This window comes from Megascapheus bottae, chromosome 5, assembly GCF_031878675.1.
Source record: "Megascapheus bottae isolate mThoBot1 chromosome 5, mThoBot2.hap1, whole genome shotgun sequence".
In the NCBI taxonomy this organism is placed as follows: Eukaryota; Metazoa; Chordata; class Mammalia; order Rodentia; family Geomyidae; genus Megascapheus; species Megascapheus bottae.
In genome coordinates this window covers 3652291-3677176 of record NC_143513.1, presented here as the reverse complement: position 1 = coordinate 3677176, position 24886 = coordinate 3652291, and the positions used below count along the sequence as shown (strand labels likewise).

At 45.6% G+C, this 24886-nt stretch overlaps 1 pseudogene; it reads left to right on the top strand.

The window, feature by feature from the left end:
• Nucleotides 1-1194: 1194 nt before the first annotated feature.
• Nucleotides 1195-9917, top strand: LOC150062746 (uncharacterized protein C7orf57-like; annotated as a pseudogene).
• The last annotated feature ends 14969 nt before the right edge of the window (nucleotides 9918-24886 follow it).

Genomic DNA, 24886 nt, shown 5'->3' with positions numbered 1-24886 from the left:
AAAATTTAGAAAGAGAAATTTCAATGGTTGGAAATGAATTGATGTCCTATTCTCTTTCACAAACACACGCACACACACATACTGCAGTACCAAGAATTGAAGACAAGGTCTTGTGTGTTTCTTTGAAAATTATAATAAGGTATCCCTCACTCTCACAGGGGGTTAGCAGAGAGTAATTGTGCCCACTATTTAGCCAGGATGATATGAAGCTTTCTGGGTGACAAAAGTGTCTCCTACTGAATGAATTCTGCCAAAGCTCTTATTGCATATTCACCCTATCAAGCACGTGCGCGACTCTAATTAATATTTTCAGGTACTAGCAGTTTTCTTTTTTAAGGTGGGACTGTGTCTTGGAGAACGAGGTGGTAGACACTCCCAGCTTTTCCGGATTGCTTTGCCTGTGCGGGACGGCGGGGAAGAGTGGCGGGAGCTAGCCCTGCATCCCCCACCGCACACACACACCCACCGCGCCCCTCCCCTGGGCCCTGCCTCCTGAGCCTCGCCGGGCCCGCCCCCGTACCCGCCCCTTCAGGCCTCGCCACGCCCCCAGCACCCACCTGGGCTCGCCAGGGCGCCTGGCAGTTGACTGGTTGCGCCTGCGCGCTATGCCCCAGCTCTGATTGGCTTACTGGCTTGCCTAAGGCTGCCCCTATTGGCTGACAGAACTCCCGCCGCGCCCTTGGTCGCACCCCGGAGACCCTCGGCGAGCAGGAGATCCCTGGCACTGCTGAATCGGTGGAGACCTCAGGCTGTACCTCGGTACACTTGCTGCCTACTCCGCGTGCACGGCCCCAGCTATTTGCCCATCGTGCCCCGTCCCCTGCCGTGTACCCGGCGTGCATGTGACCCAGCCAGCAGTGTGTCCGGCTGAGCGTGCGTCCCGCGCCCCTGCCCGCTGCGCCCCTGCCTGCTGTGCCCCTGCCCTCTGTGTCTGTCCGCTGTCCGCTGCTCCCTGGCCTGCTGTGCCCGCTGCGCCCTTGCTTCCTGTGCACGCTGTGCCCCTGCCCGCTGCGCCCCTGCCCGCTGCGCCCCTGCCCGCTGTGCCCCCTGCCCTCTGTGTCTGTCCGCTGTCCACTGCCCGCTGCGCCCCGGCCTGATGTCCCCGTGCCCGCTGCGCCCCCTCCCCGCCGCGCCCGCTGCGCCCCCGGCCTGATGTGCCCCTGCTGTGCCTCCAGAGTGTGCCGTGCATGGATGTGCCCGCGCTCGAGGGCGGGAGGCGCGTGCAGGTGTGTCAGGTGCAGGCGGGAAGACCGGGAGGGGGCGCGGACTTCGCCTCTGTGGCTGCAGCTACCAGCTAACCCTAGCACCCTGGGCTCCTCTGAAAGTGCTCACAGCGCCCGGCCATGAGGAATACCAGCAAGGAAGTACAGAGCACCGCTCACCGCTACGCTCCCTGCGGTGAGTGCGGATTGCCTGAGGATTGCGGGGTTGTTGGGGCGTGACACCCTGGGAACGATCACGGCCGCCCCCCTCTCCTTTTGGTGCGGTGTTGTGGATAGGAACCTTCCGGAAATGTTTGGTCATGAATTAACCCAGTGTATTCTGAATATTGAATAAGGAACTTTCTCAGTCGCACAGCCCCGCTGGCTCCCTAGCTTTTGCTTCTAAGTTAGACTCCACCAAATGTTTCTTGCTTGAAACAGCAGGGTATGAGAAAAGCTAATTCAGCGGAAGTTCATGACTTCTTATGTACCCAATGTGTAGGTGAGAAGAAGAGAAAGAAAGGAAAGAGTCTCCATATGCCGTTTTTTTATTGGTTGCTTTTGTTTTTATTCTGTGTGGTGAGAAGGGTTGCAGATGGAGAGTAGGGAAGAGGGCTAAGCTGAGAGGGATCAGTTGGAGCCAATCACATCCGCCCAGTGTGTTCAGAAATAAAATGAAGTGTGGCCCGTCCATACTTAACTGCACAGTCAGCCTCTGTCAGGGTGGTGCCATGGCTGTGCTGGAAATCCAGTTGTGGGTAGTGCATTGTTCATCAGGTCTGGCCTGTTCCACATCTCCTGCTCTAACCTTTGGGCCTTCCTGTGATTCTCATTCTCTCTCCCCCCCACCCCCTCTCTCTGTCTTTCTCCTAGGGCTTGAAGTCAAAGCCTTTTCTTGTTTTGCCTAGGTTGACTTCAAACTGGGATGTCCAGAATTCAGTTGCTAGGATTATAGGTGTGAGCCACCTGATGTCATAGGTCGAGGCCTCATCTACAGGAATGCCATTGATGGATTCTAACAAGTGCCAGGCACTGTGCCCACTACTTTATACACACTCCCACATCTAACCTCATTAGGAGCTGTCAGGAATCATCACCCCATTTTTACTTTTGCCAGTCCTGGGACTTGAACTCAGGGACTGGGCACTGTCCTTGAGCTTTCTCAAGGCTAGCACTCTACCACTTGAGCCACAATACCACTTCTGGTTAAGGAATCGAACCCAGGGCTGCTTGCATGCTAGGCAAGCACTCTACCACTAGGCCACACTCTCAGCCCCATCACCCCACTTTTTCACTAGGAAACTGAAGCATTTGGTTTGGAGCATTCTACACCAAGCAAGTAGCTTATTAGTTGAGGCTTCACAGACTAGAAACAGCAGCCTGGTCCCCTTTGAGCACCTGACGAGCTAGGTGATCTCAAGTTTGACTTTCATTCTCAACAGTCTGTATTTCTTCCTTGATAAGATCAGGGAAGCCAGGCACTGGCGGCTCACATCTGTAATTCTAACTACTCAGGAGGCTGAGATCTGAGGATCACAGGCAGGTGTGTGACTCTTAACTCCAATTAGCCAGCACAAAGAGGAAGTAGAGGTGTGTATGAACTGGTAAAGTGCCAACCCTAAGCAAAAGAGCTAAAGATAGCACCTAGACTGCAAATTCAGGCTCCAGTACACACACACACACACACACACACACACACATAAAGGAAAATGAAACTACTACTACAGCCTATGAGCATGCAGGGAAAAATCATAGAAAGAAAAACAGTCATATAGTAAATGATCTAATGTTAAACAAATTTTGAGATAAAAGCTAAAAGATCCTTTTAACCATCTCTCTGTTTCTTTGACTCTTTGTCTCTCTGTCTCTGTCTCTTTCTGTTTCTGTCTTTCTCTCTGTTAGGTGGTGAGAGCTGGTTCATTCAAACCAGAACCCTCACTTTCTGAGCTCTTCTACTGCATACATTTAGCAATAGATTAGAATTCAGTGCCTGTCCAAATCTTCCAGTAATGAGCGGGTAGAAGCACACTGTTCTCTGTGGATTAATTAGTAAGCAAAACAGAGAGAGGAAAAATAAAGTACAAACTGAATGCCCTTCTAAAGGAAGAAATAGTTGAGCTGCTAAACCCTGATTCCTAATCCTTAAATTGATTCTCTGTGATCTTTTGTGCCATTGTCTAAACTTTCTTCTTCTTTTTTCTTCCTTCTTTTTTTTAAGGGAAGGCGATGATTTAGCTGGTTAATATTCTTCAGTCATTTAAATATTTTCTGGGTTAAAACTTCATGCAGTTGAAGTTCCAAGTACAAATTGGATGTCTAAAACTTTCACAGAATGACTTGTTTTGTGCTATGGTGACTTAGTGCATTTAATACGCTGCTTCCAAAGAACTCTGGTCAGCCAGCACATGCATACATGTGCACACACACACACACACACACACACACACACACAGAATTTATTTTAAGGACTTGGTTTACATGGCTAGGGGATAACAAATATGAAGTCTGGTGAGCTAGAGGCCAGAGGAGGAGATCAGGTTTCATTTCAAATCTGAAGTCCATCTGGAGGGAGAATTCACTCTTTCCTGGAGGACTGCATTCTTTATTCATTAGACCTTCAACTGATTACATGAGGCTCATGCCTATTTTGAGGCCATCTGAGTTAAGTGCAAATCTCATCTCAAAATCATCTTCACAAAAGCATCTAGAATAATGTCTATTATGTAGGTACTGTGGTCCAGCCGAATAACACACACACACACACACACACAAACATATAATCTCTTCTACCACCAACCGGGCATTGCATCAGACTGTAAATGTTATGAATCTGTGTTTGTACATGCTAATAGGTGCTATTAACTATGCCCAATAATTATGTTATGAAGCTGTACCTTTTGCATTTTGTTTTCCGTAGATTTTAAGTCGTAAAACAGTGTGTGTGTGGTTCTTATTTTGAGTATCTTCCTAATTTCAGATGGAAAGAATTACCTAAAACACTCATAGCCTAAGTGCCCACCTCTCTTCTCCCTATGGGGTCATAAATAAGTACTAATAACTCTAGGCCTCTGGATTTTTTCCAACACATCTAGCTCTTTTTTTTTTTTTTTTCAGCTGTGGGGTTTGAACTGAGGGCCTGGGCACTGTTCCTGTGCTTTCTTTTTTTTTTTTTTTTGCCAGTCCTGGGTTTAAGCTCAGGGCCTGTGCACTGTCTTTGGACTTTCTCAAGGCTAGAGCTCTACCTTTGAGCCTCAGCACCATTTTCGGCTTTTTTTCTATGTATGTGGTACTGAGGAATCGAACCCAGGTCTTTGTGCATGCTAGGCAAGCACGTTACCACTAGGCCAAACTCCCGGCCCCTCCTGTGCTCTTTTGCTCAAGGTTAGTGCTCTACGGCTTCAGCCACAGTAGCGCCTCCAGTTTCCTGGTGGCTGCCTGGAGATGAGTCTCATAGGGACTTTGAACTACAATCCTCAGATCTCAACCTCCTGAGCAGCTAGGGTTACAGGCATAAGCCACCAGTGCCCGGCTCTCCCTAGCTCTTGATATAAGCTCCCTAGCCTGTGACTAAATACCTCCAGGGAATCTTGTTGCTGGTCCCCAGGTGGGCTGCAACATCTATCCTAAGCACCTTTTGGGGAGCTGCCTCACCTCATCAGTCTCATGCTCAGCTTCTTCTCTCAGCATGGGGCCCATACTTGCCTCCATTTCCTGTCTTTTGTGTTTCCTCTGAGCTATTGCACCCAGTTTCTTCTAGATGAGAGAAATCCTTCCATTCACAATTATCATGCTTCAACTCAATCTTTTCCATAAAACAGTCCTTTGGAATCTTTAAAATGTTATTCCTAACCTGTGGGGAGTTCGGGCAAGTAAATGCCTCACCCTCTCTCCTTGCTTTCTTCAGTAAACACTGAGGCCCTGGCACCTTTCACCTCTCACTGTGGCCTCTACAGTATAGTAAAGCCACTGATGGGAGCTGGTGTGGGAGCTGGCCAGCATGGGAAGTGGGCTGGCTGGTGCCTTCCCAGTACAGGTGAGGAGTTGTGGCTCTCTCCCTGACCTGCTTCCTGCTGCTCTCATAAAACGGGTACATCTGTTAAAGCAGGTTGTGGTTTCTGTACCATAATTTATATCTCAGGGGTTTCCTCCTCCTCTTCCTCCTTTTCTTGTTCTTTTTTGTACCAGTAATGAGGCTTGCGTTCAGGGTCATCCCGCTTTTTGCTCAAGGCTAACTCTCTACCAGTTGAGCCACAAATAAGCAGAGCCATCTCCTGCTTATTTGGTAGTTAATTGGAGATGAGAGTCTCACAAGCCTCCCTGCCTGGGCTGGCTTTGAACTATGATCCTCAGATCTCAGCCTCGTGAGTTGCTAGAATTACAAGTGTGAGCCACCAGTACCTGGCTTATCTCAGTGTTTCAATGTTGTAAGTTTGTCAAATCGTAGCCCATGGCTGGGTATCGGTGGCTTTCATCCGTAATCATACCTATTCAAGAGACTGACATCTAAGGACCAGTTTGAAGCCAGCCTGGGCAGGAAAGTATCCAGTTAACCAGAAAAGCCAGAAATACAGCTGTGGCTCAGATGGTAGAACACCACCCTCCTTGAGTGAAAAAGCTAAGGGATAGCACCCTGGCTCTGAGTTCCAGCCCCAATAGCAGCACACACAAAAATTGCAGCTCACACAAAAATTGCAGGTCACATTTATCCATCTGTTCCATTGGTTTATCTGTCATGTTTTAAATAACGTGGGATTTTTCCTATTTCCCAGAATGACAAGAAAAACAGTTAAGAATTTTATTTTAAGATGGAAAGACATAGGGCTTGGAGAGTTCCCTGAAGCTCACACTGGTGGATGAGGCTGGTTTCCGTTTTGTGCTGTGTGACTTGCCTGGTGACGTCCACAGCAGATAGACTGGGAAGCACCTAGGTTCTCCCGATGTGGCCAATCCTGCAGCCCAGCATGGCAGTGAACTGGCCTTGCTTCTATCTAGAATGGTATTACCATCTCCCCGTGAAGCGCTCTGAGAAGGCTGTGGATGCCCCTCCAGCATCTCAGATTCCAGGGCTCAGCAAATTGGACGACTCACACAATGAGTACTTGCCTGGGATGTGAAGGTACTTGATAAAAGAAACCGACTCAGAATATGTGAAGCTTGCAAAGCAAGGCGGCAGACCTGGTAAGCCCCACGTGCTTCATCATCTCATCTGTATAAAAATATTGCTCTAGCAGTTGGGGGTGTGGCTCAGGTGGTAGAGCACCTGCCTCAAAAGTGCCCAGCTCCTAAATTCAAACCCCAATCCTTCCAAGAATCTTTGATAAAACATTCTTAACATTTGCCTAAGGCCATTGGGAATTGAGGCTCATAAGTATAGGGGGATGTGTGTGATCACTGATGAGAATCAATTTTATACAAGATCTATTTTTTCACAAAGCATTTGACAATCTTAAAAGTGGGAACATACTGAGTTCAATAGATATCATCATTCAGAGAGGTAAGGGACAGCACCCCTGAAATCTCATAGCCTGCCTTTGGGGTAGATGACATCCAGACAATTATCCCTCCTCTGGTTGCCATTACCTGTGTTGGCAATGCCACAGGGGAGACAAGCTGGCCATCATTTTCCCTTTTTGCCAGTCGGGCTTTCTCAAAGCTAGAGCTCTATCACAGCACCACTTCTGGCTTTTTTTTTTTTAAATGTATGTGGGTACTAAGGAATCGAACCTGGGTCTTTGTGTGTGCTAGGCAAGCACTTTACCACTAGGCCAAACTCCCAGCCCCATGGTCATTGTTTTAACATTAAAAAAAATCTAGACCAAGTGGAGTGCTATTGGCTCATGATTGTATTCCTATCTGAAGATCATGGTTCAAAGCCAGTCTGAGCAGACAAATCTGAGACTCCTAATTCCAATTAACCATCACAAAACCAGAAGTGGAGGTATAGCTCAAAACAGTAAAGTGGCAGCCCTAAACAACAATGTGAGCCCTGACTTCAAGCAGCAGTAGTGACACAAAAATAAAATACCCATATCAAACCTCTTGAGGCCTATAATAGGTGGGACAAGGACTAGATCTCACTTTTTTTTTTTTTGCCAGTCTTGGGCATGGGCTCAGGGCTTGAGCACTGTCCTTGGACTTTCTCAAGGCTAGAGCTCTACCACTTGAGCCTCAGCACCACTTCCGGCTTTTTTTTCTATGTATGTGGTACCAAGGAATCGAACCCGGGTCTTCGTGCATGCTAGGCAAGCACTTTAACCACTAGGCCAAAATCCCGGCCCCTAGATCTCACTTTCTAAGATCCACTTTCCCCTGCTATTGGTAAAAAAAAAAGTGGAAAGATTGGCCAAATTTGGTAAGATCTAAACTGAAATGGGGGCATTACATCATTGTCCAAGTTTTGATTTGTGTCATCACAGTGTGATGGCATGAAGCCCAGAGGTGGAAGTGTGGCCTTCTGCAACACATGCCCAGCAGTGTGAAGTATAATAAGTGACAGTAATGAGAGACAGAGACAGGGAGGGAGAGAAGAAACCAAGCGTCATGAAATATCATCAAGAGAGAGTCTGGTTGGAAGGTGTAGAAGAACTCATATTATTCTTCTATGTTTTCTCTAAGTTTAAAGTATTTAACCATGAAAAAGGTTTTCAAGCTGCAAAATGGGAGATTAAACATCTGTGGTACTGGGGTTTTGAATCCGGGGCCTTGTATTTGTGAAGCAGGCACTCTTACCACTGAGCCATACCTCCAGCTCTACTAGCTGCCCTTGGACACCTAGGAGGGAAGGGATTGGGGTCAGAAAGCTGGGCATGTGTGTTGTGGCGCTGGCCTGAGTTTGTAGAACAGAGCCTGTGCGCTATGCCTCTCAGATTAGCTCCAAACTAAATGATTAAATCCCTCCTGGGGACTCACCATTTGGGATCCTGGAGAGAGCAGATTTTCCTGGAAGCAGGCTGGAGAAGGAAGACAGTGAGTTGTGGGGAATGGCCTGGAGGAGTGGCCAAAGGTAGGGGAGCAGTAAGAACTGGAGGAATGGAAGGATGGGCCCCCAGAAGTGATGATGTCTGGTGGAGACCCCATGCCAGCAGAAGACTATCCAGATCCATGCTAGAGAGGGAGGTAGGGAGGTTCATGAACCATGGCCCTGTCTGAGGCCCAACCAGGACCCTCAGTTGTCTACCTGTGCCTAGGCAGGGGAGTATCAGAGATGCTGGGGTAGTGCCGGGCCCAGAGGCCACCCAGGGCAATGGCACAGTTCCCCTTGATGTGGGCTAGTGATGCCACACAGGACATTTGGGTCACACACAGCTCTGTCCCTTTCTTTTCGAGATTTGCTGACACACCTGGGTCCTGGGAGCACGACAGGTTCTCCAGTGGCCTATTCCCTGCCAGACTGGTATATCCACCTCAGCAAACCTGCTACTGCCCAGCAGCGAGAGTGAGTATCTGGAAGCAGCTATGCGTTGTTCTTTTGGGGGACAAAATAGCTCAAGTTGAAATTCATTAAATTAAGCGAGAGTGCTGTTCCAGAGCAGCATCACTCAAGGCTGGTGCTTTACCACTTGAGCCACAGCTCTACTTCCAGTTTTTTGGGTAGTTAATTTGGCATAAATTGAAAATTCATTTCAGGCACTTTTCTGGCTTTTTATTAATTTATTTTTTGCCTGTAAGATAAAACCACAGTAAATGTCATTTTAAGCCTCAAGTAGCTAAGAGTATATGCCTCAATGCTCAGCTTTTGTTTCTCTTTATTTCCTCCCCCCCTCTTTTTTTTTTTAAAGGTCTTCGACTGGTACTTTAACTTAGTACTTGATGCTTTCACTCATTGGCCTGCACTCCACCAACTGAGCCAGGGCTTCAACCCTTTGTTTTCATTTCTGGCTGGAAAATGAATATAAGTTTTTTACATGCCCGAGGCATGTAATATTAGACTTTTCCCTTGCTTTTTTTTTTTTAAGGTCCAAGACCGAGACTTGAACTTGGTACCTGATGCTCTTGTTCATTGTCTAGTGCTCTACCAACAGAGCCATTCCTCTAACCTTTCTTAAAAAAATTCTTTGTGCTAAGTTCAGAAAGAAAGAAAAAGAAGCTGAGTGGATTAGAACCTGGTAGAAAGGGGGCCGGAGACTCTGGGGTTGACCCCTTCCTGTCACTGGTCCCAAAGCTCAGTTGGAAGTTCAAGTGCCCACACTATAAATGGCCATGTCATAGAAAACAAGCAGACTGAAACGATCATTGTAAATGATACATATTTAGGGGAGCATTTAGCTCATTGAAGAAGACAAAGGAGTAGATGATGTTCTGGTGATGATCTGCAAGGCTGGCACTGGAAAGGGGTGGAGCTTTTTGCTTCCCATGGCAGGGCCTACCAATGTCTTCAGGGAAGCCAAGAGAAATTGGGGAGAGGGGGAAGGGGGCCCCACGAGCGCAGGCTGTAACTGACACCACTGTTCTCACAGAGTCCCCATGGTCTCCATGCCAGATTACATGGTGTATGAAGAATTCAATCCCAATCACACCAATGGAAGCTATGAATCTAGAAGAGGCCCCTTCGATTTTGACATGAAAACGGTTTGGCAAAGAGAGGCCAACGAACTAGAAGAGAAAAGAAAAGGTGACAGAAGCTCATCCGTCTGTCATCCAGGGTTGTTTTCCTTCCGTGGCTTCCTGAATGACTGTGCAGTGTGTCTGTTGGCTGTTGCTGGTGTGTCTCCTTGATGCCCATGACATTGCCGGATATGGTCTGTATTTTAATTGTGGATCTCCTACAATGTGAGCAGGCACAGTCTGGTTGTCTGTTTCTTTTTCTGATTAGTGGTTTTATAGGGAAGAGCACAGGTTTGTTTGTTTCATTTTTTTTTGTACAGGCTATTTTATTGGATAATAATAAGTTATATAATAAGCAGAATCCACTTGTCCAACAATCCAGAATTTTTGCTCTTTGTTGTTGTTGTCGTCAATCACAGAGCTTGAACTCAGGGCCTAGGTGCTGTCCCTGAGCTCTTTTGCTCAAGGCTAGTGCTCTACTACTTTGAGCCATAGCTCCTCTTCCATTTCTTGAGTGGTTAATTGTAGATAAGAGTTTCACAAGGACTTTTCTGCTCAGGCTGGCTTTGAACAGAGATCCTCAGATCTCAGCCTCCTGAATAGCTAGGATTACATGTGTGAGTCACTGGCTCCTGGCTATTTTTGCGCCTTTTTTTCCCAGACTTGGGACTTGAACTCAGGCCTGAGCACTTTTCCAGAGCTTCGTTGTGCTCAAGACTAGCACTCTACCACTTGAGCCAGCTTTTTTCTAAGTAGCTTATTGGAGATAAAAGTCTTACCAACTTTCCTGCCTTGTTGGCATTGAACTACAATCCTCAGATCTCAGCTTACTGAGTAGCTAGGATTACAGGCATGAACTACCAGTGCCTGGCTTGTTTTTGCATTTTAAGGTGGTTTTAACGAGTGAATGCTTACCTAGAAGAAACTGGCATAACATGTGTCACCCAGCGCTTATAGAAAGGGAATTTCATATACATTTATTATCTTTTTCTTTTTGTGCCCATACTGGGGCTTGAACTCAGGCTGTGTTCTCTCTTAGCTTTTTCATTCAAGACCTACATGCTATTACTTGAGCCACAGCTCCAGTTCTTGTTTTTTGCTGGTTAATTGAAGGTAAGAGTCTTACCAGCTTTTCTGTTGGGCCTGGCTTCAAACTGTGATCCTCAAATCTCAGTCTCCTGAGAGCTATGGTTTCAAGTGTGAGTTTCCAGTGCCAGGTTTTGTATTCTATCTTCACATGTTTTAGTTATAGTTAAATTGAGATGTCTCTGTGATAAAAGACCCATTCCAAGGGTGCATTTGTCCCTCCAAAGTGAACCCCCAAAACACTTTGTTTGGTAGATGAGTGTGATTTCTTGATTAAAAGTCTTTTCATCCCCCGGCCTCCTCTTAGCAGCTCCCAGGACTTTGAGGGCTCTGTACCACTGGGTGTGGCAAGGTCTGAAATTCGTCTTGTTGCCTCACCCAGTCAGATCTGTGAAACGATGACATGTGTATTAAAAATAGCGATGATGCTTTTGAGAGTGAGAATGAAGAGTGAACACTATCCTCTACTTGAATTGTGAAGAGAGAGATATATACGTCCCCGGCTCCCATGCCTGGCATCTCTGTGTCCTGGTGTGGAAAGGAACCTCCCCATTGACACTTGGGGGCTGGGGTGAGTGCCAAGGTCAGCATCTCTTGGCTGGAACAAGCCATTTGCTTATCAAGCTGTCCTCCATGGCAAGTGGTGACTTGGGCTTTGGGTCACTTGTGTAAGTACTGTAAATGGACTAAAGCCCAGGCCTGTTTCTTAGCATAAGGGGTAAGCTATAAATAATTGGGGGCAGGGGAGAGATGCTAACTACCATTACGGCACAAAGCTAGAGAGATGTAAAAGTGTTAAATGCTGTATCACCCCCAAATCAAATGAATGACCCACTTAGTAGCCAGCCTGTCTACTTCCACCCTGTCGAGGAGACAGGATGACAGTCTTGGGGACATCAACATTGTCTAGCAGAAGGAACACAGTGTTGGGCTGTGTCTGCAAGGCATCTTGGCCTAGATAGTGAGAACCTGAACAAGAGAATCAAATCACCCAGCTAACCGGCTGCTGCCTCTGAGGGAGGAACGGGAGCCAGCACTTCCCTGTCACACCCAGGCTGTCTTTGGGGTGTGGTACACACTGGCCTGTTCTTAAGGAAGACTCCTCACGCAGCATTCCTGGGTTTCTTGCTCACTTGCAGGGTGAGTGGGAGTTGGGAGGGATCTTTTATTTTACTAAAAACATTATTTCTTGTGACAGTAATAGGGCATGAACTCAGGACCTAGGCACTATCCCTTAAGCTTACTTTGCTTGACTGGCATTCCACCACTTAAGCCACACTTCTGATGTTTTGCTAGTTAACTGGAGATGAAAGTCTCACAGAATGGTTTTGTCTTGGCTGGCTTTGAACTTTGATTCTCAGATTTCAGTCTCCTGAGTAGCTAGGATTACAGGTGTGAACCATGGATGCCAGGCTCCTACTACTTATTTCTGTTTTTCTTTTATTGCTGTTATAAAAGCGATAGTCTTTTTCTTTGTAAATAAGATATAATTTAAATAAAATGCAATTTTTTTCTTTTAAAATATCATAATATATTTAAAGCTCACCTGCTTTACAAGTGGTACAAGGCATACATTACAAAGCTACCACAGCCACTGAGGTACAGAGACATTCCATTTATTTTTTCCCTCAGCTCCTTTGGTGTTAACTCCTCCTAACTCACAGCTCCTGCAAGTACCTGTCTGCTTTTCTTCCTTTTTTTTTGCCAGTTGTGGGGCTTGAACTCAGGGTCTGAACACTGTCCTTGGACTTTTTTTTTTCTACTTGAGCCACAGCACAACTTCCAGCTTTTTTCTATGTATGTGGTACCAAGGAATTGAACCCAGGTCTTTGTGCATGCTAGGCAAGCACTCTACCACTAATCCAAACTCCCTGTAGTCATTCCAGAGTGTCAAATTATGGTATCCCTGAGTTATGGTCCTTTCTTCCCTGGTGCATTTTAGACATAGCCAGCTGCTGGGGAGTCAGAACTCCATTCCTTTGTATTGGTGGATTGTATTTCATTGTGGATCAAGGTGTAGCCTGCTGCTCCATTCATCTGATGTTCATAATTGTCTATATGGAGAGAGTAACTTCGTGTGTGTGTGTGTGTGTGTGTGTGTGTGTGTGTGTGTTTTACGGGGGCTTGAACTCAGGACATTATGCTCTCACCAGATTTTGTGCGTAAGGATGGCACTCCATTATTGAAGCACCGCTCCACTTCTGGCTGTTCACGGTTAACTGGAGATAGGATTGCCTCTGATTTGTTGGCCCAGGCTGGTTTTCCCCTTTGATCCTCAGATCTCAGCCTCCTTAAGGGCTGGGATCTCAGCTGTGAGCTGCAGGTGCCTGGTTTGCCAGGGGCCCATGTTTAGAAGTTCTCTTTACAAAGCTTTTCTACTGAATGGGAGGATTGTTGACTTACACGTGTTGTGGCTGTTTGTTTCCCAGCAGAGGTCCTACATTTCTTGTGTAGTCTTCTCACTCCGCATATGTGTTGTATTTTGCCACACAGGTGAAGCTGCCCGCCATCCACTCAAAATACCCCAGCAAAGTGGGGACGCCAACGGGCTCCAAAGACTCCGCGGGAAGCAGACTGTCCTTCCCTCCCATGTATGTTCCAGAGTGGCCTGAGCTGGCCAGGAGGCAAACTGCTGCTCCCTTTCTTCCTTGAGTGACAGTCCCCACCCACAGCCCGCCCTCCCAGCCACCAGGCCTACCTGGCCCCCTTGCTCCAGGAGGAGGCCTCATCCTGTCCTTTCCCCCAACACACACATCTCCCCCCAACCCCACACGTCCCCGCTGAAGAGAACCCTAAGGACTCCTTTATCTCCTTATGCACAGAATACTGGTTTAGTGCGAGAATAAATATCATGAATTGCCTAATTCTTCAGATAGCTTCTCATCTAATGGGCAATAAACAATGATTACATTGTCATGAATGCCTTGAGAACACTGAGCTAGACTGAATGAGAGGGAGAAAACCAAGAAAGAAAAATGATTGGCAGGTAGATGATGGATGGATAGATGGAAAGATAAATCCAGGGAAGGAGAACAGTATAGCTGTCTTGTATTTAAGACAGCTGTGCATCCAACTTTGTTCCCTGAATACTGTTCTGTTTCTGATCTGTGTGTGTTTGTGTGTGTGTGTGTGTGTGCGCACGCACACGTGCACATCACATCTCCATCTCTGGCTTTTTACTGGCTATTGGAGATGAGTCTAGAAGGTTTTTCTGCCTCTACTGGCTTTGAGTCTCAGTCCTCAGCTCTCAGCCTCCTGATTAGCCAGGATTATAAGTGTAAGCCATTAGAACCCAGCTATCAGGGTTTGTGTTAATATTTAATATTCACTTTTATCTTTTTTGAGGCCTGGTCAAAAAACCAATTCACCGACAAACTTCTCCAAGCTTATCAGCAATGGCTATAGGGATGAGTGGTTGCAGCAACAGAGAACAGACACGGACATGAGGACCTCAAAGACCTCCAGGGAATCCACATCCTCCCAGTCCACACAGGACTCGGAAGAGCCCAAGGATGCAGACGCAGCACAGGGCCCAGAGGCTCCTGAAGGCTCTGAGAAAGCTCATGGTGAGGAGCACTCTGAATTGAGCCTCCCTTAACACAAGATTTTGCCTTTTACTCTTTATCAGAAAGCAAAAGTCATGATTTTTGAGGGTTCTCATTTTTGCTTGTCCAAAGTCTTGATACTTCATTTAATACAAAGAATATATCCAGCAATATCAGTTTTAGTCTTCTGCACAGAGTTCTTACCCTGCTGGACTTCCACAGACTTCCACAGAAGCAGTTGGGCCTATCTCCTCATACAGACTGCATTCAAACTTAAAATTGCTCGAGTATAAACATTTCTGAAGTTTGAATATGTTCCATTATAACTTTCTTTATATTAGATATTCAAGATAATACATTGGTATGTATTTATTTATGCAAGCCCTGGGGCTTGAACTGAAGGCCTGGGTGCTGTTCTTGAGCTGCTTTTGCTCAACGCCAGCACTGGGCCACTTGAGCCACAGTTCCACTTCTGGCTCTTCTCAATGCTAACTTACAGATAAGTCTCATGGACTTTTCTGCCCAAGCTGTCTTCAAGCAGCAATCCCCAGGTCTCAGCCTCCTGAGTAGCTGGGGTTACAGGGATGAGGCACGAGGGCCAGTCACAGTATACATTTTTTTGGGTGCAGGGTAGAGAGTTACTAGAGTTTGAACTCAGGGCCTTGCACTCACAGGCAGATGCTTTACTACTTAAGTCACAACCTAGTCCTTTGTGCTTTAGCTAGTGTCTTTCCAATAGTGTTTTGAATTTTTGTATAGGGATCTGCTGACCCCTCGTTCCTTCTGCCTATGCTTCTCTCTATTGGCATTACAGCCACCAGGCCTGGCTTGTTGGCCTCAAACCACCATCCTCTGGATCTCTGACTCCTGGGTAGCTGGGAGTATAGGCACATGCATATGTTTCATGTATGCATATATTTAGTGTTTAGTTTTTATAGTTGTATTAATTTCTGGACAACTTGTTTTACTCATGGGGCTTCATTTCTTTGATGAGAATTTTTTGTTTGCTTGTTTGTTTCCTTTCTTGTGAGTAGATCTCTACTCTAGCTGCTTGCTGTTTTGGTGAATAAAATCTGCCATTATAACCCAGTCCTTTTAGCCAGCCACAGTGGTAGATACCTGTCATCCCAGCCCTCAGGAAGGTGAGGTAGGAGAATCAAAAGTTCCAAGCAGCTTTGGACTATATAGTGAGACCCTATCTCAAACAACATCAACAACAACAAACCCACCAAGGACATTGGTGACCCATGTCGCCGACCCCTGGCTCCTCAGGAGGCTGAGATATGAGTACTGCAGGTTGAAGCTAACAAGAATAGGGCAGGAACGTTGGTAAGACTCTTATCTCCAGTGAAACACGCGCACACACACACACACACACACACACACACACACACACACACACACACACACACAGAAGTGGAGCTGTGCCTTTTAGGTGAAAAAAGTCAAGGGATAGCTCCCAGCCCCTGAATGCAAGCTGCAGCACAGGCACAACCAAAACCCAGAACAACATTAGGAAAATGGCCTTTTGAATTTTAGGTTCAAAGTGCTTTATGACTTCTTTTGTTTTGAGTGTTGTGGATTTAGTTCTTATTATGTTAAGTAATTTCACATTCTTTGAATATTTAGTCTATTTCATGAAACTGAAAAACCAATGTCCTTATTCTTTATTTCAGAATCTGCTCTTCCAAGTGAGTATTTGTAGAGAAAATGAGCTGCTTGGGAGTTTAAAGTCTAAATGTCACAAAGAGACTCGGTGGACCTGGTCCTTCCGTCTGGAGACTCACCCCAGCCCTGCCACGCACACTGGGGAAATGTGCAGCGTCCAGTCACTGTCTGTACTCACCACTCATCCTCCATTAGATCTTTGTGACCTCTACCCCCAACCCTGTTCTTCTCTCTGCTGCTTATTTGGCCTTTTCTGATCTCACTTAGGAGAAGGTCCTGCAGGATTTGTCCTTCTCAGCCTGGTTGATTTCACTTTACCTAATGCCTTTCTGGTTCATCCATGTTGCCCAAAAGTGCCTTCTTTCATTGCTGAGTAGTATTCCACTGTAGGAACATTCACTCCATTGTCTCTGTTCATGTGTCGATTGACACTTGAGTGGATTCCATGGTTTGTCTACTATGCATGACACTGCATAGTGCATTTCTCTCTACAGCTACAGACATCCAGGTCCTTTGGGAGATACTTAGTTGAGGAGTATCTGGATCATGTTGGTGATCTATTTTTACTTTGGGGTGGGGTTTTGTTTAGGTAGTACTGTTGCTTGAATCTGGGGCCTTGCCCTTGTTTGACAGGAACTCTACCACTTGAGCCATGCCACCAGTCCTTTTTTGTGATTTAGGTATTTTTTCCCAAAAGGGTCTTGTGCTTGTTCCTTGGCCACTATGGACTGCCATCTTCTTGTTTAGCTGGAACAACAAGCTCTTACCACGGTACTCAGCTTTTTATTGGTTGAAATGGGGGTTGCACTAATTTTTTCCATTGGGACTGGCCTCCAACTATGATCTTCCAAGCTCTGCCTCTCAAGTAACTAGGATTAAAGGACTGAGCCATCAAGCCTAGCTTAATTGGTTGTTTGTTTTGTGCTAGTACTGAGGCTTGAGCTCAGGGTCTTACTGTCACTGTTTTTATCACTCACAGCTAGCCCTTTGCTGCTTGAGCCATGCCCCCTATACTTCTAGCATTTTACTGGTTAATTACAGATAAGATTCTCTCAGATTTGGCTGCCTGGGCTATCTCCAACCCGGATCCTCAGAGCTTAGCCTCCTGACTAGCTAGGACTGTAGGTGTGAGCAGCTGGTGCTCAGCTGGATTCAGTTTGTGCTTCTCTGGGGGTCCACATTAGTGAAGGGGAGGCGTCGTGGGGGAAGACAGTGAGATGCTGGTCACTCAGGCTGAGTGGGCTGGTGGGGGTGCTTCACTGCTTAGTTCGCTTGGGTCTCTGTGTCAGCTGAGACCTTTTCAGCCTGGGCCAGTGAAGCACAGAAACTCCCCAAGAGAGCGCTCTGTCCTTGCCTCCCAAAGTCAAAGGTGAGTCACAGGCTTTCCCATTCGATGGGACTCCCATTCTGTGCAGACTTCAGTTTTAATCCTCAGGCATAATGTCAGAAATACGTTCACTCTTATATTTAAAATGAGTAAGTTAAAACTTTCTGTTCAAAATTGTCATGCTTACCTATCTGTTCTGTGTGTACTTAACATTGCAGGCCCAGCAGCATCTCCATCTGACTGGACTCCCGAGGAGCTCAAATAAGCCCAGATGTCCCATCAGGATCGCCCTTTTAGTAGTAGTTCACGGTGGTGTGACTAGGTCGCAGCTGTATCTATAAGGCACCGGTTATATTTTATTAGTATAGACTCTTACAGAACCGCATATCTCACAGTGTAGTTACTATCACTGAGGCACAGGTAGGGAAAACACTGTTTTTTATTTTTCCCTCCCATCTCTCTGGGGTACAACACGGGGTCAGTAGGTGGTCCCACCATGGTCTCTGGGACCTGGCAACCTCTGGGGACAGTCACTTCCCTGGCCATTCTTGGATGAGCGCCTCTTGGGTTCACCACCATATGGGGGCCTTGTCGGAGGTTCTGAACAGGAAGAAACTCACAGAACAAGCCTCAGCATTTTTTTTTTCCTATTGTTTGGCCCTATGGTCTTTGTAGAAAGATTTTTCAGTTTTAAACCAATTAAAACATGATGATATAGTTTGTATTACAAATATTATGCCTTGGAATTTTCAACGCTTACTAGAAAATGTAACACTGGTTTAAATTTTTTGCCAATTCTGTGAGCATAACAGAAGTCTAGACTAGGAAAGATTTGTTATTTTATATCCTTTCAGTGAAGATATACTTCATAGACTTGAACAAAGCTTAGAAATGATCAGCTGAATGCTCTAGTTTTAGAAAGGCTATTGTTTATGTATTAGACATTTGCATTAAAATATATTTAAACATTTTATACCTTTAATTCATTAATAATTTTTTTGGACAGATAATTTTTTTTTAGGGAGCCAGAGAAGGTCACAGACATTTGTACCTTCTTTCTTGGAATGAACTTATCATGCACTTGCTCAGCTAACACTTAAGTTTCATATTAGAACTCCAACTGAGCTAGTTAATGGAATGTTTACATGTCCATTGTATGATCACATGAGACTACCGTGGAGGAATATGTATGCAACATGTAAAGAATGGGAATGGCTGTACATGTGAAATAAAAAATGATATACCACACAATATATTTCCTCTCCTTTCTCTATTCTCTCCTTTGTCCTCCTTGGTTGAAATGTTACCTCATTCCCAAATACTCCTTCCTTGTTAAATTTTATAGGAAGAGATATCATTAATGTTCAGTTCTTTATTTTTTAAAGGTTACTATAGCAATAGAAATCTATAATTTGTGGAGAGGACAAAATTTAAAGTTAGAACTAGTGATCGAATCTTCACTGGTAGCTACTAGCTCACACCTGCAATCCTAGTTATTCAGGAAGTTGACGTTATGAAGATGGCAGTTCCAAGGCAGTCCAGGCAGAAAAGTCTATGTAACTCTTACCTACAGTTAACCAGAAAAAAGCAGAAGTGAAGGTGGAGCTGAAGTGATAGAGATCTAGCCATGAAGGAAAAAGCTAAGCAAGAATGTGAATCCAAGCACCATTATTGGCACCAATAAATAAATACAAACAAAAATAATCTTGGCCTCAACTAAAGTAGCCATAGTTGTTTTTGTTTTCTTTAAATCTTTTGTGTAGATCCTGAGGTTTGAAGTGAGAGTATAGGTGGTGTTCTTTAGATTTTCCACTCAAGGCTGGTATTTTATTCCTTAAGCCACACCTCCACTTTTGGCTTTTTGCTGGTTAATTGGAGAGTCTCTTAGATTTGTCTATCTGGGCTACCTTTGAACTGTGATCCTTATTTCTCAGCCTCCTGAGTAAAATTAGGCCATTAGAGTAGATTTAGAACCACTAGCACCCAGCTAACATTCTCAATGGTAAAGATTGAATGCTGTGTTTTCCTATCATTAAGAGCAAGGGAAGGATTACCAATTACAACCATTCTTACCACTCTTAGTCAGCATAGTACTTGAAGGCCTAGTCACTGCAACATGTCAAGAAAACAACTGTACAAATGGGAAAGACAGAACTGTTTGTTTGCAAATGACATTATTGTCTTGGTACAAAATCTGTAAGAATCTACAAGAGGAACCAAATCCAAACCTTTGGAATCAGTTCATCAAGACTGTAGAGTAGAAGCTTTGCATTACTCAGCTTTCCAAACCTTAAAAAATGCCTGAGATGATCAACTTATAAGAGCCAAAGTTTTACTAAGGGCTTGGCTAATGGTAGAGCTTCTCCCTAACAAGCTTGAGAGCTGAGTTCAGTACTGCAGAGAGAGAGAGAGAGAGAGAGAGAGAGAGAGAGAGAGAGAGAGAGAGAGAGACAGACAGACAGACAGACAGACAGAGACAGAGAGAGACAGAGACAGAGAGACAGAGACAGACAGCGAGAGCGAGCATGTGTTGTGGCCTATTGCTTCTGGGCATGTGACAGAAGTGTGTGGTGGAGCATGTGCAAGAAGCAGAGCAAGAACAGAGAGGGGCTGATGTCCCACTACTACTCTTACCAGGACATCTCCAATGACTATGTTTTTCTATGGTACTGGGGCTTGAACTCTAGCCCTTGCCTGGCTTTTCATGCTCACAATTAGTGCTCACAATTTAGTTGAGCCAAAGCTGCACTTCTGCATTTGAGCTGAATAATTGAAGCTAAGAGTCTGCCTGGGATTTAAAATATGATCAAATCTCAACCTCCTGTGTAGGCAGAATGCAGGTATGAGCCACCAGTGGCCTTATAAGTTCATACTGTATAATTTTTATTGAATCAGAACTGGTCTTGTATGCCAGGTGCTGGTGGCTATAGGATTACACCTATAAACCTAGCTAATCAGAAGGCCGAGATCTGTGGTTGGTTGTTCAAAGCCAGCCTGGGCAATAAAGACTGTGAGATACTCATCTCCAATAAACTACTCAGAAAAAGCCTGTTAGTGATTTTGTGGCTCAAGTGGTAGAGCACCAGCATGGAGCCAAAGAAGCTTGGGGACAGCACTCAGACCCTGAGTTCAAGCCTTAGGACCAGGACCAAAAACAAATAAAACCTAACCAAAAACCCCCCCAAAACCTTGATGTGCTTTACTTCTTATAACTTCATGTTGTACAATTTTGACATGGCACCATGAACTAGTTTCAAGGATGAGCAGTGGCTATTCTTAGGAGCAGGTAAGATAACTCTTGGAGATGACCTTCAAGTTGTACCTAATGAGGAAGGAAAAGGCATTTGCATAGTCAGCAAAACTTCAGTAAAAGTGCTTTGTGGATACGTGGTGTGTGCGGAGAACAAGACCAGGAGGCAGAGAGTGCTGAGAGGACCTGGTATGACTTTCTCATTGACCATCAATGCCCTCATCAAATACTTTTTCCTTAGCTGGCTTTCAGCACTTATCCCTGAATGGTAGTTTATCTCACCATACCTTCCAGGAATATCTATGACAATACAGATGTAAGATTGAATTAATCTATATTAGGACTGAGTGACGGGGAAGGTGTAATTTGACAAGAACTCACTGATAACATTTTAAACATCACATCTTGAAATAGTGTGATCGAGTCTGGCCAGTGCCATCTTGGCCACATGGTGGATGGTAAAGTCTGGAATCTTGTCTTCATGGTGGGGAAAGGTGAAGCCCTCTACCTCCAGGCATACTTGAATTCCTGGAGGCAGGGCAGGCACATGGCTGAGACGTTACTAAACCTGGAGTTTCCTGTGAACCTGCCCCCTGACCTGACCCTATTTAGGCCTAGACCAGCATTTCACAATGCCATGTGTCTCCATGTTCCTGTCCTGTCTCCTGGCTCCTTCTGTAGTCACCATGACGTCCCACTTAAGCTCTCCACTGGAGCTGAATTGATTTGTTGGTATTGTTGTTCTTTCTTTTACTTCTGACCTTTATGGTTCAGTTTCCTAAATGTTAAGTGCATTTACTGGCTGCTGGTTTTTTGAAACAGAAGTCCACCGTGCAGTTACTGGCCTTTTAATAAAGACTCCAAGATTTGACTTCTCAAAATGTGGCTTCCAGCTGGGAGTTGGGCCTAGTAGTAGAGTGCATGCCTTGCATGCACGAAGACCGGGGTTCAATTCCTCGGTACCACATACGTAGAAAAAAGCCAGAAGTAGTGCTGGCTCTACCTCCAGAAGTGGAGTAGAAGGAGAGCTCCAGCCTTGAAAAAATCCAAGGACAGTGCTTATTAGGCCCTGAACCTAAGCCTAGGACTGGCAAAAAAAAATGTGGCTTCTCTGTTTTACCACCTTATAGCAATCTGAACTGGACACTAGTGGATCATGCTTGAAATCTTACATGCTGAGGAGGCTGCGATCTGAGGATCCTGGTTTGAAGCCAGTCTGGACAGACAACTCTCCAAGACTTTTATCCTCAATTAACTAGCAAAAAGCCAGAAGTGGAAATATGGCTCAAATGCTAGAGTTAAAAAGCCAAGCTACGAATGTGAGGCCCTAATTTCAGGACCCAGGAAAAAGTAAAGCCCTGTCTGACCATAACTATCCTTTGGAACAGCATTGTCTGCCTCTAGTAGAACAGAAGGCTGAGCTCAGGCTGTGGGAACTTGTCAAGGTCTTAGCTCACCGAAGGACACCAGGGTCCTCACACAAGAAAAGTTCCCTTAGGAAATGAACTCCCATTTTTCCTGAAGTCATGAAGACTTTTAGCTTGAGAGAGTATTTAGGATAAAAACACTCCAGTAGAAGAGTATGTGGAAAGCTGAAGTAAAGGAAGAGCCTGGGTCAGCAAAGGGTGAAAAGTAGGTGAGGGTGAACCCTGGATCTTAAGCCCCAGGCTTAACTATAGGAATGCACAGGTTAGGTCCAGACACTTGCCCCAAGATACTAAATAGACAATCTTGGTGAAGCACAGAGAAAATTTTAGGTAGAAGCTAAGGGAGCATGTCAGCCCATTTTCCCAGGTTCAAACTTGAGCTTTACATTGAAATAGAGAATTAGGGCAAGGGGATGAAAGATGCTTCATTATTAAGCAATCCTAGCCAGAGCAGAGGCTGCTGGCTCATTATCTCAGCTCTGGTTTAGGGAAGAGTTCCCAGGGAGCAGTTATTTCCTCAATGAGGGAAGAAACCTCCAGAGTAGTAAGTCTCTGTGGCTTGGTCGGTGCTCTGTCCTGGGTGGCTCAGTTGTGTCAGGCACTTAGGAAGTACCTTTGCTAAAAGTTAATAAACAACAAAAATTTCTTTTCTGAAAAGCACTATTTGCCTGGGCCCACAAAGTAACTAGAAGCTGTATTTTCCTGTCTTTAAGCTATTTCCTTTACAATCAGTTTTCAACTCTCTTGGAATCCAGGAAGGAAGCATAGAGTTTTGTTTGTTTGCTTGCTTGTTTTTGTTTTGTTTTGTGCCAGTTCTGTGACTTCAACTCAGGGCCCCATTTAATCTATCTATCTATTTATCTATCTCTATCTATCTATCTATCTATCTATCTATCTATCTATCTATCTATCTATCTGTTTGCTCAGAGAGTGCTGACACTCTGCCACTTGAGCCAAAGCTCTACTTCTTGCTTTTTGTTGGTTAATTGGAGAGCCTCACAGACTCTTCTTTCTCAAGCTGGCCTCCACCCTCAGTTTAGCCTTCTAGGAATACAGGCATAACCCACCAGCACTAGACTGAGAACTAATACTTTATATCTTGTCTAATTATTGGTGGCGGAGGCCTAACCAACAAACAAGTCACCTTCAATCAAGACTTTCTTTTGCCAAACAGTGTAGCCTCTTTATTCTCTTACCTAAAGAATGTACAAATTCCCCCCTTCTTTATTCCCCTTAACATTTCAAAGGAAAAGGTAGATTTAGATGGCTCCTCAAAGTCTCTATCCTTGCAATTTTACATCAAAAAGGAAATATGATTGGTTGTACTTTTTCCAGGCTTTAATTTCTGAGTCTTGCCCTTTAGATGCTTGGTAAAAATAGTATAATTTCCCCATCGCCTTATCTTGCTACCCAGCCTAGTTCTGGGGCTGTTTTTACCTAACTTGCAAGGGAGTGTTATTTCCCGATGTGACCAGGCTTGGATGGGCCTGGAGGGCTCTTGCCCTCCGTGTGTGTCAGAGCTTGGGCCTAACCAGGCAGAGTGGCAGCCTCAGTGATCTGACTTTGATCTCTCTGGAAGTTAAGACAGTGTAGGATTTTCAGGTGAGGCATAAAAATGGCCTGATAAAATACATTTCTTGTTTGTGACATCTGAAAACAATTTTTTTGGGGGGGGGCAGGAACTCAGGGCCTAGGTGCTGTCCCTGAGCTCTTTTGCTCTAAGTTGGTGCTTTACTATTTTGAGCCACAGTGCCACTTCTCATTTTTTTGGTGCTTAATTGGAGACTTTGCTGTCCTGCATGGCCTTGATCCTCAGATCTCAGCTTCCTGAGTAGCTAGGATTACAGGTGTGAGCCACCAGTGCCCAGGTATATCTGCAAAATTTTACCTGACAAATAAATCTTGATCTTGTTTCACTCCAGAATTCACTTGCAGCTTCTTAGGGGAAAAAAAAAATCCTTTAGGCCAGTTGGTGACAGCTTATACCTGTAATCCTAGCTTCTTGGGAGGTTAAGATCCGAGGATCCATGCTCAAAATCAGCACAAGGCAGAATGATCCTACCACTTTTATCTCCAATTAACCAGCAAAAGTTGGGAAGTAGAGCTCTGGTTCAGGTGGTAGAGTGCCAGCCTTGAGGGAAAAAGGTTAGGGACAATGTCCAGGGCCTCAGGACATCCCCCCCTCCTCCTCTGCAAGACACACACACACACACACACACACACACACACAATTGCCATAGGCAGCTAGAGGCTGAAAGGCTATTCTCAGAACCCCAGATCAAGAGCAAAGCAAGTAAGTTTGCACCTGGCAGCTCCCCAGGCTGCCTGCTTCTTTCTTCGACTTCTTGGTTGTCCTCAGGCCAATGCCATCTAGGAAAGCTGGCAAAGGAAACCAGAGAGAGGAAGCAGGTGCTGGGAAGGCCCCGGGTGTGTGGGGGGGGGGGTGGAGCGGGTGGTGCCCCTCAGGGCTGGAGGGACAGTTTGGCAGGGTAGGTGACTGACTGACTGAGTCACTTCCCCTTATCCTGCAAGCTCTCTCCTGAGTTTCTTCCAACTACTGGGGAACTTCCAGGGTCAGGAAGGAGAATCTAGAAACTGACCCACGCCTGACCATGGTCCAGCCTCGCGTTCCTAATCCGTTCACACTGTCCTCCCTTTGTGCGGGTCCCCCCCTGGGAAGTCCACCTCCAGAGAGTCAGACAGGACAAGCCGGACAGACAAGACAGAGGGACAGCCTGGGGCCCGGTCAGTGGCGGGTGACCTTGGGAAGCAAAAGAACACGGTCCAGACCAGTTTTCCGTGGGTAGGACCCGCGGGCACGCTGTCCCCCGAAGTAC